This window comes from Paramisgurnus dabryanus, unplaced genomic scaffold (assembly GCF_030506205.2).
Source record: "Paramisgurnus dabryanus unplaced genomic scaffold, PD_genome_1.1 h2tg000145l_1_61691__unordered_in_group10, whole genome shotgun sequence".
Classification (NCBI taxonomy): domain Eukaryota; kingdom Metazoa; phylum Chordata; class Actinopteri; order Cypriniformes; family Cobitidae; genus Paramisgurnus; species Paramisgurnus dabryanus.
This window is the reverse complement of record NW_027394075.1, coordinates 32501-40303: the sequence shown is the minus strand read 5'-3', so window position 1 is coordinate 40303 and position 7803 is coordinate 32501. Positions and strand designations below refer to the sequence as shown.

Genomic DNA, 7803 nt, shown 5'->3' with positions numbered 1-7803 from the left:
GCTCGTTCGAAAGCTCCCCTCCGGCATAGCGACCGACCCGAAGGGCGAAGGCCCCGGACCCGAGGCGCCCGAGAAACGGCCGTGGGAAAATCCGGGGAGGGACCGCCGTATCTCGGCCGGGGAAAGGGCTAGAGGCTCGCGGGTAGGCTCGTTCGAAAGCCCCCCTCCGGCATAGCGACCGACCCGAAGGGCGAAGGCCCCGGACCCGAGGCGCCCGAGAAACGGCCGTGGGAAAATCCGGGCACAGACCGCCGTATCTCGGCCGGGGAAAGGGCTAGAGGCTCGCGGGTAGGCTCGTTCGAAAGCTCCCCTCCGGCATAGCGACCGACCCGAAGGGCGAAGGCCCCGGACCCGAGGCGCCCGAGAAACGGCCGTGGGAAAATCCGGGGAGGGACCGCCGTATCTCGGCCGGGGAAAGGGCTAGAGGCTCGCGGGTAGGCTCGTTCGAAAGCCCCCCTCCGGCATAGCGACCGACCCGAAGGGCGAAGGCCCCGGACCCGAGGCGCCCGAGAAACGGCCGTGGGAAAATCCGGGCACAGACCGCCGTATCTCGGCCGGGGAAAGGGCTAGAGGCTCGCGGGTAGGCTCGTTCGAAAGCTCCCCTCCGGCATAGCGACCGACCCGAAGGGCGAAGGCCCCGGACCCGAGGCGCCCGAGAAACGGCCGTGGGAAAATCCGGGCACAGACCGCCGTATCTCGGCCGGGGAAGGGGCTAGAGGCTCGCGGGTAGGCTCGTTCGAAAGGCCCCCTCCGGCGGAGCGACCGACCCAAAGGGCGAAGGCCCCGGACCCGAGGCGCCCGAGATACGGCCGCGGGAATTTCCGCGAGCTTCGACCGGACGTATCTCCGGCGGGCGGGGTCGCACGGACCCGAGGCCGGGCTCGTCGGAAAGCCCCGGGACGGACCTTTCGAACGAGACCGGCCGCGCGTCCGGGCGACCTCCGAGGCGGACGCTAGGGGCGCCGGAGCCCCGGACGAGCGAAAATTCCGCGACCACCCGCCCGTATCTCGGCCCGGGAAAGGGCCAGAGACTCGAGGGAGGGCTCGTTCGAAAGCTCCCCTCCGGCATAGCGACCGACCCGAAGGGCGAAGGCCCCGGACCCGAGGCGCCCGAGAAACGGCCGTGGGAAAATCCCGCGGGGGTAGGCCGTATCTCGGCCCCGGAAAGGGCTAGCGACGCGCGGGTGGGCTCGTTCGAAAGGCCCCCCGCGGAGGAGCCACCCACCCGAAGGGCGAAGGCCCCGGACCCGGGGCGCCGGAGCAGCGCGGTAACGAAATTCGAATTTTCGACCGGAAGTATCTCGGGCCCCCGGGGTCGCACGGACCCGCGGCCGGTCTCGTCGGAAAGCCCCGGGCGAGACCTTTCCGACGAGCCCGGCCCCGAGTCCGTAGGACCTTCCCCGGCCGAGATACGGCGCCCGGCAGTTCATTGGCCGATATCTCGGAAACGGGGCGTCGTAGACGCTCCGTGGTATTGGTGACCTTGACGATGCCGGGTCAGACGAGTCGGCCGCGGGCACGGGCCCGGGGGCGCCGGCCGCCAGAGTCGGGTGGCTCGCGCACTTCCAGGCGGGCCGCTCGCGCACCTCCAGGCACCCCGACCCACTCGCCGAGGCCGACCGAGGTGCGCCGTCCCGGCCGCGGACCGGTCGGGGTCCCCTCTCGAAAGGGCAGTAGTGTGAACAGGTGCCATCGGGTATATAGGGGAAGGGGTCCTCTCGAACCAGGCCTTCGAACCCGCGCGAGCCTAGCCCGGCAAGGCTCACCCTCCCCGGCCACGGGTTCGGCCTCCGTCCCCCTGGAGGTCCGGCACCTCCAGGGTCCCCGACCCTGCCTCCCCTGCCCGAGGGGAGGCCTCCGAGGCGGGCCTGACAGGGCGGCCCTCCCTCCTGGAAGTCCGGTTCCTCCAGGGTCCCCGACCCTGCCTCCCCTGCCCGAGGGGAGGCCTCCGAGGCGGGCCTGACAGGGCGGCCCTCCCTCCTGGAAGTCCGGTTCCTCCAGGGCACACGTCCCTACCTCCGTAGCCCAGAGAGGTGACTCCGAGGCGGGCCTGACAGGGCGGCCCTCCCTCCTGGAAGTCTGGTTCCTCCAGGGCACACGTCCCCACCTCCGTAGCCCAGATGGGTGACTCGATAGCGGGCCTGACAGGGCGGCCCTCCCTCCTGGAAGTCCGGTTCCTCCAGGGCACACGTCCCTGCCTCCTTAGCCCAGAGAGGTGACTCCGAGGCGGGCCTGACAGGGCGGCCCTCCCTCCTGGAAGTCTGGTTCCTCCGGGGCACCCGTCCCTACCTCCGTAGCCCAGATGGGTGACTCGAAAGCGGGCCTGACAGGGCGGCCCTCCCTCCTGGAAGTCCGGTTCCTCCAGGGCACACGTCCCTGCCTCCTTAGCCCAGAGAGGTGACTCCGAGGCGGGCCTGACAGGGCGGCCCTCCCTCCTGGAAGTCTGGTTCCTCCGGGGCACACGTCCCTACCTCCGTAGCCCAGATGGGTGACTCGAAAGCGGGCCTGACAGGGCGGCCCTCCCTCCTGGAAGTCCGGTTCCTCCAGGGCACACGTCCCTGCCTCCTTAGCCCAGAGAGGTGACTCCGAGGCGGGCCTGACAGGGCGGCCCTCCCTCCTGGAAGTCTGGTTCCTCCAGGGCACACGTCCCTACCTCCGTAGCCCAGATGGGTGACTCGAAAGCGGGCCTGACAGGGCGGCCCTCCCTCCTGGAAGTCCGGTTCATCCAGGGCACACGTCCCTGCCTCCTTAGCCCAGAGAGGTGACTCCGAGGCGGGCCTGACAGGGCGGCCCTCCCTCCTGGAAGTCTGGTTCCTCCAGGGCACACGTCCCTACCTCCGTAGCCCAGATGGGTGACTCGAAAGCGGGCCTGACAGGGCGGCCCTCCCTCCTGGAAGTCCGGTTCATCCAGGGCACACGTCCCTGCCTCCTTAGCCCAGAGAGGTGACTCCGAGGCGGGCCTGACAGGGCGGCCCTCCCTCCTGGAAGTCTGGTTCCTCCAGGGCACACGTCCCTGCCTCCTTAGCCCAGAGAGGTGACTCCGAGGCGGGCCTGACAGGGCGGCCCTCCCTCCTGGAAGTCTGGTTCCTCCAGGGCACACGTCCCTACCTCCGTAGCCCGGATGGGTGACTCGAAAGCGGGCCTGACAGGGCGGCCCTCCCTCCTGGAAGTCCGGTTCATCCAGGGCACACGTCCCTACCTCCGTAGCCCAGATGGGTGACTCGAAAGCGGGCCTGACAGGGCGGCCCTCCCTCCTGGAAGTCTGGTTCCTCCAGGGCACACGTCCCTGCCTCCTTAGCCCAGAGAGGTGACTCCGAGGCGGGCCTGACAGGGCGGCCCTCCCTCCTGGAAGTCTGGTTCCTCCAGGGCACACGTCCCTGCCTCCTTAGCCCAGAGAGGTGACTCCGAGGCGGGCCTGACAGGGCGGCCCTCCCTCCTGGAAGTCTGGTTCCTCCAGGGCACCCGTCCCCACCTCCGTAGCCCAGATGGGTGACTCGAAAGCGGGCCTGACAGGGCGGCCCTCCCTCCTGGAAGTCTGGTTCCTCCAGGGCACACGTCCCTGCCTCCTTAGCCCAGAGAGGTGACTCCGAGGCGGGCCTGACAGGGCGGCCCTCCCTCCTGGAAGTCTGGTTCCTCCAGGGCACCCGTCCCCACCTCCGTAGCCCAGATGGGTGACTCGAAAGCGGGCCTGACAGGGCGGCCCTCCCTCCTGGAAGTCTGGTTCCTCCAGGGCACACGTCCCTGCCTCCTTAGCCCAGAGAGGTGACTCCGAGGCGGGCCTGACAGGGCGGCCCTCCCTCCTGGAAGTCCGGTTCCTCCGGGGCACACGTCCCTACCTCCGTAGCCCAGATGGGTGACTCGAAAGCGGGCCTGACAGGGCGGCCCTCCCTCCTGGAAGTCTGGTTCCTCCAGGGCACCCGTCCCTACCTCCGTAGCCCAGATGGGTGACTCGAAAGCGGGCCTGACAGGGCGGCCCTCCCTCCTGGAAGTCTGGTTCCTCCAGGGCACCCGTCCCTACCTCCGTAGCCCAGATGGGTGACTCGAAAGCGGGCCTGACAGGGCGGCCCTCCCTCCTGGAAGTCTGGTTCTTCCAGGGCACACGTCCCTACCTCCGTAGCCCAGATGGGTGACTCGAAAGCGGACGCGGGAGGGTGTACGTGGCGCACCCCCAGGCCGAAGAGAGGTCTCGTGAGCGGACGCGAGGGTGTACGACAGAAGGCCTGGAAGTCTCTGACTTCCAGGGTCACCGACCCTACCTCATGAGCCCGAAGAGGTGACTCGAATGCGGACGCGGGGGTGTACGTGGCGCACCCCCAGGCCGAAGAGAGGTCTCGTGAGCGGACACGAGAAGTACGACAGAGGGCCTGGAAGCAAAAGCGGGTGACTCGTGCACTTCCAGAAAAGGCAAAAGCGGGTGACTCGTGCACTTCCATAAAGCCGAAACGAGGTCTCGTGAGCGGACACGAGAAGTACGACAGAGGGCCTGGAGGTAAAAGCGGGTGACTCGTGCACTTCCAGGGTCTCCGACCTTACGGCGCCTTCCGACGCGGGCGCCTCCTCCCGGACGAGCCACGGGAAGGGCCCCTTCTCTCAAGGGGCGGTCGTTTGAACAGGTGCCATCGGGTATATAGGGATGGGTTGCTTCGAAAGTGGACCTCCAGCGTCCTCCCTCCCTGCGGCAGATCCCAAGAAAGGTCTGTGCGCGTCGGTGTGCGATGAACGAAAAACCGTTAAAAGAACTGGAACGGTTGGAACGGACGAAGGGCGTCTGATGTGAGGCAGCGCCCCGGGCGAGTGTCGAAAGACGGGTAACCCATATCCGCATGCCGCCTAGGCGGAAAGATCCGGCCTGGATCATATCAAGGCTAATGCCTAAAAACTAAAGCTACCTTGGGTGATGGAACTCGGCTACGGCCGCAAAACGATCCGCCCTGGATCATCAAGGCTAATGCCTAAAAACTAAAGCTACCTTGGGTGATGGAACTCGGCTACGGCCGCAAAACGATCCGCCCTGGATCAAGGCTACGGCCTAAAAACGGCAAAAAAAGATCCAAAAGTCCCTGGATCAAGGCGCTTCGGCTTAAAACCTGTGAAAAGATCCGCCCTGGATCAAGGCTACGGCCTTAAAGCTGCTCAAAAGATCCGCCCTGGATCAAGGCTACGGCCTTAAAACTGCTAAAAAGATCCTAAAGTCTCTGGATCTAGGCTACGGCCTCAAAGACACACGTGTTGTGAGATAAGATCCGCCCTGGATCTCCAGGCTACGGCCTCAAAGGTTCGACCCGACCATATATGCTCAGACACGGGCGAACACAAAAGCGTAACAACCCATGTTGGAACCGTCGAAGGATCTCGGCGTCGGCCGTAAAACGGAAACCCCCCGGTCGTCGGTACGCGTGTGGCGGTCGAGGGCCCCCGGCCGCCGGTCGGGCGGGCGCGTGGATAGGTCTCCCGAGCGGTCAAGGAGTCCCGGAAGCCGGTCGGGCGAGCGGCCGGCCCCGGGGCACCCTACCCTCTCGGGCGCACCGACCCCACGCGTTTCGTCTCGGTCGGCGTCCGGGGTTCCGAGACACCCTTATGTATCTGTGTGACAGACGGAGTGGCACACCGTCTGCGGCGGGACAGGGCCGCCGACCGCGATGGAAGTCGAGTGAGGCGGCTTCCGGGGTCCAAGACCCTACAGACAGACGGAGTGGCGACCCGTCTGCGGCGGGCCAGGGCCGCCGACCGCGATGGAAGTCGAGTGGGGCGGCTTCCAGGGTCCAAGACCCTACAGACAGACGGAGTGGCGACCCGTCTGCGGCGGGCCAGGGCCGCCGACCGCGATGGAAGTCGAGTGGGGCGGCTTCCAGGGTCCAAGACCCTACAGACAGACGGAGTGGTGACCCGTCTGCGGCGGGACAGGGCCGCCGACCGTTACGGAAGTCGAGGGGGACGGCTTCCAGGGTCCAAGACCCTATCTGTGTGACAGACGAAGGTGCATCGTCTGGGGCGGGACAGGGCCGCCGACCGCTATGGAAGTCGAGTCGGGTGGCTCGTGCACTTCCAGGGTCCAAGACCCTCTCTTCGTGACCGACGAAGGTGCTCTGTCTGGGGCGGTACGGGGCCGCCGACCGCTATGGAAGTCGAGTCGGGTGGCTCGTGCACTTCCAGGGTCCAAGACCAACGCGTTTGACCGACGAAGGTGCCCCGTCCCCGGGCACGGACGGGGACGGGCCCGGCCTCCGGGCCGCCGTGGAAGTCGAGTCGGGTGGCTCTCGCACTTCCAGGGTCCTCGACCCTATCTGTCTGACCGACGAAGGCGCTTCGTCTCGGGCGGGCCAGGGCCGCCAGCCGCTATGGAAGCCGAGTCGGGTGGCTCGTGCGCTTCCAGGGTCCACGACCCTGCCTTCGTGACCGACGAAGGCGCTCTGTCTGGGGCGGTACAGAGCCGGGCCCCGTCCAGCAGGGGACGGTGGCCCGAACAGGTGCCATCGGGTATATAGGGAAGAGCACCTCGCTGACTCTCCAAGGTGATAGGCTACCGGATCCCAGGACCTCTCGAGCCCAGCGAGAGGCCTCTCGAGCGGACACAAATGCCTCGAAAAAGTCCCTCTGCACTGAGGTAGTGACGATTCTTATTACGAATGGTAAATCATCCAAGGAAGGGACGAACCCGGCTGGCCTCGGCCGTTAAACGAGCCGGCTTCGTTCGGCCGCTAAACGAACCGGCGTCGTTCGGCCGCAAAACGAACCGGCGTCGGCCGCTAAACGAAACCCCGGGCGGGACAGGGCCGCCCACGTCTCAGCCTTAATGACCCGTTACGGGGTGACGCCCGGATACGCTTTGTGTGTCATGGCCCTGAGATTCTGGAAATCGAACTGCGCCTGGGGCAGGCCTCCGCCCGGCCGACGTTAGCGCGTCGGCCGCCATGGGCGGTCGGTTCCTCCCCGACCCGGCGCTCTCGCCTCCAGGGGGGCTCTCCGGAGCCCGCCCGACCCTTTCCGCGGGAGACTCAGACGGTCCGTCAGACGCGAAGGTCCGCCACCGGCGGCCGGCGAGGGCCTCGGCGACCGAGGGCGGAGACGCCCCCGGCCCGTCGCGGCCACCCGGCCCCGCGAAACGCACCTTTCCTCGGTTACGGCCCACCCGGCCGCCCCTCAGCCTACGAGAGGGGAGAGCCACACGAGAGTGGCCCCGGTCCCACTCCCCCCGGGGGGTGGAAACCGGGACCCGCGCCGCGTGAACCCCGGGTCAGAGCGAGGCTCTCCTACGGCTACTACCTGGTTGATCCTGCCAGTAACATATGCTTGTCTCAAAGATTAAGCCATGCAGGTCTAAGTGCACACGGCCGGTACAGTGAAACTGCGAATGGCTCATTAAATCAGTTATGGTTCCTTTGATCGCTCCACCCGTACTTGGATAACTGTGGCAATTCCAGAGCTAATACATGCAAACGAGCGCCGACCCGGCCCGCGAGGGCCGGGGACGCGTGCATTTATCAGACCCAAAACCCATCCGGGACGCGTCTCCGGGCGCGCCCCGGCCGCTTTGGTGACTCAGGATAACCTCGAGCCGATCGCGCGCCCCCGCGGCGGCGACGACTCATTCGAATGTCTGCCCTATCAACTTTCGATGGTACTTTAGGCGCCTACCATGGTGACCACGGGTGACGGGGAATCAGGGTTCGATTCCGGAGAGGGAGCCTGAGAAACGGCTACCACATCCAAGGAAGGCAGCAGGCGCGCAAATTACCCACTCCCGACTCGGGGAGGTAGTGACGAAAAATAACAATACAGGTCTCTTTCGAGGCCCTGTAATTG

General features: G+C 66.5%; 1 non-coding gene across 1 annotated transcript in view; it reads left to right on the top strand.

Moving 5' to 3' along the window:
* Positions 1 to 7260: 7260 nt before the first annotated feature.
* LOC135764599 (18S ribosomal RNA) overlaps positions 7261 to 7803 on the top strand; it is a 1855-nt gene continuing 1312 nt past the window's right edge. Inside the window, exon 1 of the ribosomal RNA XR_010540126.1 lies at positions 7261 to 7803. This exon is cut by the window's right edge and continues 1312 nt beyond it. This is a non-coding gene — a ribosomal RNA (18S ribosomal RNA).